Genomic DNA, 8,376 nt, shown 5'->3' on the forward strand with positions numbered 1-8,376 from the left:
AAAAAAAAAAAAAAGTATTGGAGGGCAGTGCCTGTGGCTCAGTGAGTAGGGCACTGGCCCCATATACCGAGGGTGGCGAGTTTAAACCTGGCCCCGGCCAAACTGCACCAAAAAAAATTGCAGGGCATTGTGGTGGGCACCTGTAGTTCCAGCTACTCGGGAGGCTGAGGCAAGAGAATCATCTAAAGCCCAAGAACTGGAGGTTGCTGTGAGCTGTGATGCTACGGCACTCTACCAAGGGCAACAAAATGAGGCTCACTGTCTCTTACAAAAATAAATAAATAAAATTTAAAAAATAAAAAAAAAAATTTTAAGTATTGTAATATTATGTGATTGTAAGAATCAGTCTTAAGGGGGAAAAAAAGCAAAAGGACACTTGTGGATTATATAAAGAAGGGGAGGGTCGGCGCCCATAGCACAGTGTTCACGGTGTCAGCCACATACACCAAGGGTGGTGGGTTCCAACCTTGCCCCCGCCAGCTAAACAACTGCAACAAAAAAAGTCAGGTGTTGTGGCGGGTGCCTGTAGTCCTAGCTACTTGGGAGGCTGAAGCAAGAAAATTGCTTAAGCCCAAGAGTTTGAGGTTGCTATGAGCTGTGATGCCATGGTACTCCACTGATGGTGACACAGTGAGACTCTGTCTAAAAAAGAAAGAAAGAAAAAGGAAGGGAGGGAGGGAGGGAGGGGAAGGGAAGGAAAAGAAGGAAGAGAAAAACTGAAACCATAAATGAACCTTGTGCTAATGAAACAAAAAGTGATTGATTTTTGTTTCATTTGATTTATATAGGGTTGGACAGTTAATCTGGAGAACTCATCCTAGAAAAAGTGCTACATACCTCATTACTGTACATCACTGCAGTTACCTTTAAAGGCTCCCCTGGGAAGCTATGCACCCATTCCAGCACCTAGTCCACTCTTCCAGTCAGTTTTGGAACTCTTTCTGGAGTGAACATCAGAGCGGTCATCCTAGGAAGTTGGACAGTTAAGTTCATGAACTTATCCCAGGAAAAGTACTTTGAAGGGTGGAGTAGGTGCTGGTGTTGGTGCAGAGCTCCCCAAGGGGAGCACTTCAAAGATGACCACAGTGATATGCAGCAATGAGGTATACAGCACTTTTTCTAGGATGAGTTCATGAACTTAGTTGTCTGACCTCATAATACAGAATTAAAATATGCAGCTTAGTTTCACTTGGTTGAAATACCCTTTTGTGGTTGAGAAATGTTATCTTTTTATTTCTGCTAGTTTTTAAAGTTTTTAACCTGATGTTTGAAACATTTTATAGAATGTCTAGCATTGTATATGAAGTTCTGTTGTTTAAAGTGAACTGAAAAGTGTATCAAAGCTTAATACTTTAGGTAACATGGAGCGTATGAACTTAGACCATATTTTGTATGAATTGAAGGAAGGAGGATGTATGAAAAATTACTTCATACATGCCAGACATGCTTATTGTATATTTATTAGATTACTTTAGTTCATTTGGTTCAATATGTTTAAATATTGAAAACAATCTCTTACAATTTGTTTTCTCAACTTGATACTGTTCAAAGACTTTCAGTATCTAGTGTGTATGTTGTTTCTTTGTGTTGTCATGTTTAAACTGTTGAGATGAAGATGTCTTCTTGTTAATAGATTCTAACTTAATTATTTTCAGCCAGCCATCAGGAAGAAACTAATACTCAAGTGCACAACTGAATTTTGCTACAAAATAAGAAATTGGGGGGAGGGGGGCAGCACATGTGGCTCAGTGGGTAGGGCACTGGCCCCATATACCAAGGGTGGCAGGTTCAAACTGGGCCCTGGCCAAATTGTAACAAAAAAATAGCTGGGAGTTGGGGCGGGTGCCTATAGTCCCAGCTACTCGGCAGGCTGAGGCAAAAATTGCCTAAGCCCAGGAATTGGAGGTTGCTGCGAGCTGTAATGCTACGGCACTCTACCAAGGGCAATAAAATGAGACTTTGTCTCTAATAAAAAAAGAGAGAGAGAAATTTTGGGATCTAAGCTAAAAGTAATTACCATAATATTCCCTTAGCTGGTCACTGGAGGACAGAACTGAATTAAAGATCAAAAAGATGAAATGCAGTAGCTTATGCCTATAATCCTAGCACTCTGGGAGGCCAACGTGCGTGGATTGCCAGAGGTCAAAAGTTCGAGACTAGCCTGAGCAAGAGTGAGACCCCCATCTCTAAAAACAGCTGGGCACTGTGGCTCGTTCCTGTAGTCCCAGCTACTCGAGAGGCTGAGGCTAGAGGATTGCTTGAGCCCAGGACTGGTGACAAAGTGAGGCTCTGTCTAAAAAAAAAAAAATGTTCAGAAATGAAGTCTAGTACTTAATTCCTATTAAAACATATCAGATTAATACCATCATGTGATAACTTTGCCCTTATTCCTTTTTCCCTTAAATACAGTCATTCCTCAATATCATTCCTTTGATTTACAGCTGTTTTCTATAATTACTTATTTCCTAAGACAATTTGTCTTCTCATAATTTTGCCTATCATCTTGAAACATATGAGTCTTAAATCTGTATGTCTAGCCTTCACTTTGGACTTAAGAACTAGATCCATATACCTATGTGTTTCTAAAACATTTTCATTTGTATATCTTACTGTAGCCCCAAGCTCAGTTCATCTAAAGCAACATTTGCTTTCTCATACCTTAGTAATTGCACCATTTTGTGTATAGGTACTATTATTTTTAGTTTCCAGGTTAAGATTATGGAATCATTTTTTGTCTATAATTTTCAAATGTATTTGATTCAACTGTTTCTAACATTTTCTCTATCTTTCTAGTCTAAGTTCTTATAGCCTCTTATCTGAATAGATACTGTAGATACTATTAGCGTCTTGTTCTCAGGGAGCTTAAAAGTAATGACAACTGCTTATTGCCTCCAACATAAAGTTCAAACTCACTTCATCAAATGGAAACCAAATGAAGCAACTGTCTCCATGTTCACATGTTAGTTACTAGATCACCATGGTATAGGACACATAACACAATTATTTTTTTGTCTTTCTCCCTTTCTATACTGAGTGATAGACGATGGAAATAGTAAGTTTACTTTTATATGACATTGCCTAGCACAATATCTATCAGATACATGTATCAGTGAATCTTTGTTCAATAGATGGATGAAAGACACATTGTAGATACCTTCATATACTTTTCCTTTGATTCAGTGGCCTTGTAAAGTCAATATAGAAGGCCTTTTAAAATCTCTAACTTAAAAAATTTCTCATTTTTTTTTGGCTTGGTGCCTGTAAGCACCAAGGGTGGCTAGGGTGCCAGCCACATACACTGGAGCTGGCGAGTTTGAATCCAACCTGGGCCTGTCAAACAACAATGACAAGTACAACCAAATAATAGTTGGGTGTATGGGGTAGCACCTGTGGCTCAAAAGGGTAGGGTGCGGGCCCCATATGCTGGAGGTGGTGGGTTCAAACCCAGCCCCGGCCAAAAAAAAAAAGAAAATAGCCAGGTGGTGTGGCAGGCACCTGTGGTCCCAGCTACTTGAGAGGCTAAGGCAAGAGAATCGCTTAAGCCCAAGAGTTTGAAGTTGCTATGAGCTGTGACACTACGGCACTCTACCCAAGCAACAGCTTGTGTTTCTTTCCTTCCCTTTGTCATAGCTTGATATGTTTGCCTTCTTTCTAAAGCCCTTCCTTCTAACTCATATTGAAATATTACTTGTAGCTGGGTAATCCTAGCACCTGTAGTCCTAGCACTCTGGGAGGTCAAGGCAGGTGGATTGCTTGAGCTCAGAAGTTTGAGACCAGCCTGAGCAAGAGCAAAACCCAGTCTCTTCTAAAAATAGTAAAATCTGTCGATGGCCATACCACCATGAACATGCCCAATCTTGACTAAAAATAGAAAAATCAGCTGGGTGTTGTGGTGGGTGCCTGTGGTCTCAGAAACTTGGAAGGCTGAGGCAGGAGGAGAACCTCTTGAGCCCAGGAATTTGAGATTGCTATGAGCTATGATGCTACGGCACTCAATGCAGGGCAACAGAGTGAGACTGTCTCAAAAAAAAAAAATCCTAGCACTCTGGGAGGCCGAAGCTGGAAGATTGCTTGAGTTGCAGGAGTTTGAGACTAGCCTGAGCAAAGAGTGAGACCTTGTCTCTACTAAAAATAGGGGAAAAAAAACTAGCTGGGCATAGTGGCACATGCCTGTAGTCACAGAGACTTGGGAGGCTGAGGCAAGAGGATCGTGCTCAGGACCTTGAGGTTGTTGTGAGCTAGGCTGATGCCAGGGCACTCTCGCCTGGGTGACAGAGTAAGACTGTCTCAAAAAAGAAAAGAAAAAAAGAAATGTTGCTTAACAGTTGTATAATTTAGCAGTATGTTATATTGCTCACTTTTATCTATGTGTCATACTCATTCACTGTTTAAGGTGAAGATTGTCTAATCTCCCCAACTTGACTGGGAACTTTGTGTAGTTGGCTCCCCTTTTTCCTGTATGGTTGTCTTTGAGAGTATTGGAAACCTAATACTGAGGGTTAGCACTTTTCCAAACATGACAATTTGGCAAACTACAAAAGTTTCGAGACAGACTGTCTTATGGTCCATTATTTCACTTTCATGAAACACAGTTGACATTGTCCTTCCTGATTCACCATCCGAGTTTCAGCTTGCTTGGCTTATGGGTATTGCTGGGAGGGCTTCATTTGTTTCCATCCACATGGATTTTACATTTCTTGTTTTTTGTGTATCACAAAACTTTCGTAATGACCCACACATACAATCGCACAGATTACTATTTAACAAGGGGCAGCTGTGTGATCATCCATTCTTGTTATTGACATTTTTATTACTGTTAACGTATCACTGTAATTGTAGTATTAAAATTATATGACTAGACTGACATGGTAGTGGCTTATGCCTGTAATCCTAGCACTTTGGGAGGCTTAGGTGGGAGGATTGCTCGAGGCAGGAGTTCTAGACCAGCCTGAGCAACATAGTAAGACCTCATCTCTACAAAAAATAGAAATATTTTTTTTTGTTTGTTTTTTGAGACGGAGCCTCAAACTATCCCCCTGGGTAGAGTGCCATGGCATCACAGCTCACAGCAACCTCCAACTCCTGGGCTCAAGCGAGTCTCCTGACTCAGCCTCCCAAGTAGCTGGGACTACAGGCACCCGCCACAACGCCTGGCCATTTTTTGGTTGCAGCCGTCATTGTTGTTTGGCGGGCCCAGGCTGGGGATTCGAACCCGCCACCTTAGGTGTATGTGGCTGGCGCCTTAGCCACTTGAGCCACAGGTGCTGAGCCAAAAAATAGAAATATTTAGTTAGGTGTGGTGTGACCTATAGTCTCAGCTTCTTGGGAGGCTGAGGTCAAAGGATTGCTTGTGCCTATGAGTTTGGTTGCAGTGAGCTATTATTATATGATGATGCTCCTGTACTCTAGCCTGGGGACAATAGTGCAAGATCCTGTTTTTTGTGAAAAAACAAAATAATGCATTTGACTGAATTCAGGCAAGTCAGATAATCAAACACCTAAAAAAATTTTTTTTATTTGTTTGGAATTTTATAAAAAGTATAGGTGAGCTATTTCTTCAATCTATGTTTGGCAATATTAGTGAATCAACTATGTATATTTTGTAGTAACTTATCTTATAAAAAATTTTGTCTTCTGTATTTCATAACTGATAAAAAAATGAAATGGTTTTCTTGGAAGAAATGGTATACTTTGAAAAACTCACTAATGACATGAAGGCTGTGTTGACCAGTTTGATGGAAGTATTTCAGATTGCATGTGAAAACCCCACACTGTACCCTAGAAGTGCATTAATGTACATAGTTACCATTCAATTAAAAAAAAAAAAAACTCACTAGTAACTACCATATCTGAATGTTCAAAACAGCAGTTTAACATTGCATAAAGACGATTTATCTATGCCAGTTTTTTTTCCATAAGCAAATATTGCATGTTGAGGAAAAGAAAATCCAGATTTCTATAAATCTCCCTTTTTCCTGCTTACATTGACATCATTTATTTTATCACTAGCAAAAGAGATAATAAAAACTACCAAAATGTTTGTTTTATATTACTATAATTAGGAGACGGTGTTTTCTCACAAACAGTGTACCAATTCTTCTCTCGTTACTATCTTTCCTTTTTAACTCTGTGTATTCATTTCTTTGTCTAACTCTATCTCATCAACTTTTTCATTCATTTATTATAGATATTCTAAGCTTATTCTAAAGTAGTTTTAAGATGAATTCATACTTTTTATTGGTCCCAATTACTTCAGTCTCCTGTTTTCCCCACATCCTACCCACCTCTGTAAGTGTAATTTGTTCTTTATTTTCCTAAATGACTCTTTTACCAGCACATAGAAATATATTGGCTGAGTCAAGTATGGTGGCACACATGTAGTCCTACCTACTCAGGAAGCTGAGGCACAAGGATAACTTGAGCCCAGGAGTTCTGGTCTGTAGTAAATGCTGATCAGGTGTCCATACTAGGTTTGGCATCAGCATAATGACTTCTTGAGAGCTGGGAACCACCAGTATGCCTAAGGAGAGTGAACCAGCCCAGGTCTGAAACAGCAGATCAAAATTCCCCTGCCACTGTATACCATTCTGGGCAACATAGCAAGACCCTATCTTTTATTTAAAAAAAAAAAAAAAAAGGAAAGAATACATTGGCTTAATGATCTGGAGAGCCATCTGTAGAATTGACCAGTATCTCCATAATTATAGCCATTTGTATTACCTATCACAAAAGTTGTTAAATTTCTAAATCTTTAACTCTTATATCATCAGCCAATTATTTTATTCATATTTTAGGTTAAAATAAAATTTACTTTTATGATAAATGTGATGTTGAAGTAGAGTTTTTACTTGCTTTTATGAGTCAGATCTTAATGTACCTAGCATTTTTATTTTGAATGTCTAGTCATTGAATAGCTTTCTACATTAGGTGCTATGTCCATTGCTTTTCTTGATTTCTAATTGTTATGTATATGTACAATATAAGGGCTAATACAGATCAACTTTCTTAAGCTTCTATTGGCTTTTAAGAAAATCTAGGGGCCTGGTGTGGTGGCTCATACCTATTATAATCCTAGCACTTTGGAATGCCAAGGCTGGTGGAATGCTTGAGTTCAGGAGTTTGACACTAGCTTGAGGAAGAGTGAGACTTCATCTTTAGAAGAAAAAAAATAGCCAGCATGTCCAGCTGTTATGTCCGGCATCTGTATCACCAGCTATTATGTCCAGCATCTATAGTACCAGCTACTTAGGAGGCTGAGGCAAGAGAATCACTTGAGCTGAAGAGTTTGAGGTTACTGTGAGCTTAGACACTGGGGCACTTACCAAGGGCAACAAAGTGAGACTGTCTCAAAAAATAAAAATAAATAAATTAAAAAAAAAAATCTGGGTTAGGAAATGAAAAGAGATAAACCCTAATTATTTGGTATGTTTTTTCTTTTTCTTTTTTTTAAGAGACAGAATCTCACTTTATTGCCTTCAGTAGAGTGCAGTGGCGTCACAGCTCACAGCAACCTCCAACTCCTGGAGGAACTTACATGATTCTTCTGCCAAGTAGCTGGGTCTACAGGCGCCTGCCACAATGCCTAGCTATTTTTTTGTTGCAGTTAGGCTGGGGCCAGGCTTGAACCCGCCACCCTTGCTGGGGCCAGCGCCCTACCCACTGAGCCACAGGTGCCACCCTTGGTATGTTTTTTCAAAACTACTAGGATTTTCATAGCTTACTTTTTGCCATCCCTTCTTGGAAATCCATGGCTATTATAGTGAATCAGTGTTACAGAAGGGATTTGAGACAACCCTCAGGTTTGTTAGTGTGTCTTCATATACTATATAATACTCATTTCTTTTTTTTTAGGTTTTAAAAATTATTCAAAATTATTCATTTGTCTAATTTAACACTTTGGGTAAATGAATCATTTTAGTACCGGACATAATACATATTTAATGTTTGAAAGTCTGGTAACATTTTACTATTAGATAAAATCTGTATTTGAACTACAAATTTCAAATGTGTTTTTTCTAGTAATAAAATAATTTATTCTTCTAACATATTACACTGGACATACTTACATTAGAGAAGTCATTAAGTAGCAATTCTAAAATTAACACAAAAGAGAAAATTTTTTTTTTTTTTTGAGACAGAGTCTTACTATGTCATTCTCAGTAGAGTGCTGTGGCATCACAACTCACAACAACCTCAAACTCTTGGGCTTAAGCCATTCTCTTGCCTCAGCCTCCCAAGTAGCTGGGACTATAAGCACCTGCCACAATGCCTGGCTATTTTTTTGTTGCAGTTATCATTGTTGTTTAGCAGACCCAAGCCAGGCTTGAACCCGCCAGCCTCTGTCTACGTGGCTGGCATCCTGCTCACTGAGCTACG

General features: G+C 39.3%; 1 protein-coding gene across 2 annotated transcripts in view; it reads left to right on the forward strand.

Moving 5' to 3' along the window:
• Positions 1-8,376, forward strand: part of CASC4 (cancer susceptibility 4) — a 117,585-nt gene that overhangs the window by 98,303 nt on the left and 10,906 nt on the right. The window lies entirely within an intron of this gene.

This window comes from Otolemur garnettii, unplaced genomic scaffold, assembly GCF_000181295.1.
Source record: "Otolemur garnettii isolate 467f Iridium unplaced genomic scaffold, OtoGar3 scaffold00050, whole genome shotgun sequence".
Lineage (NCBI taxonomy): Eukaryota > Metazoa > Chordata > Mammalia > Primates > Galagidae > Otolemur > Otolemur garnettii.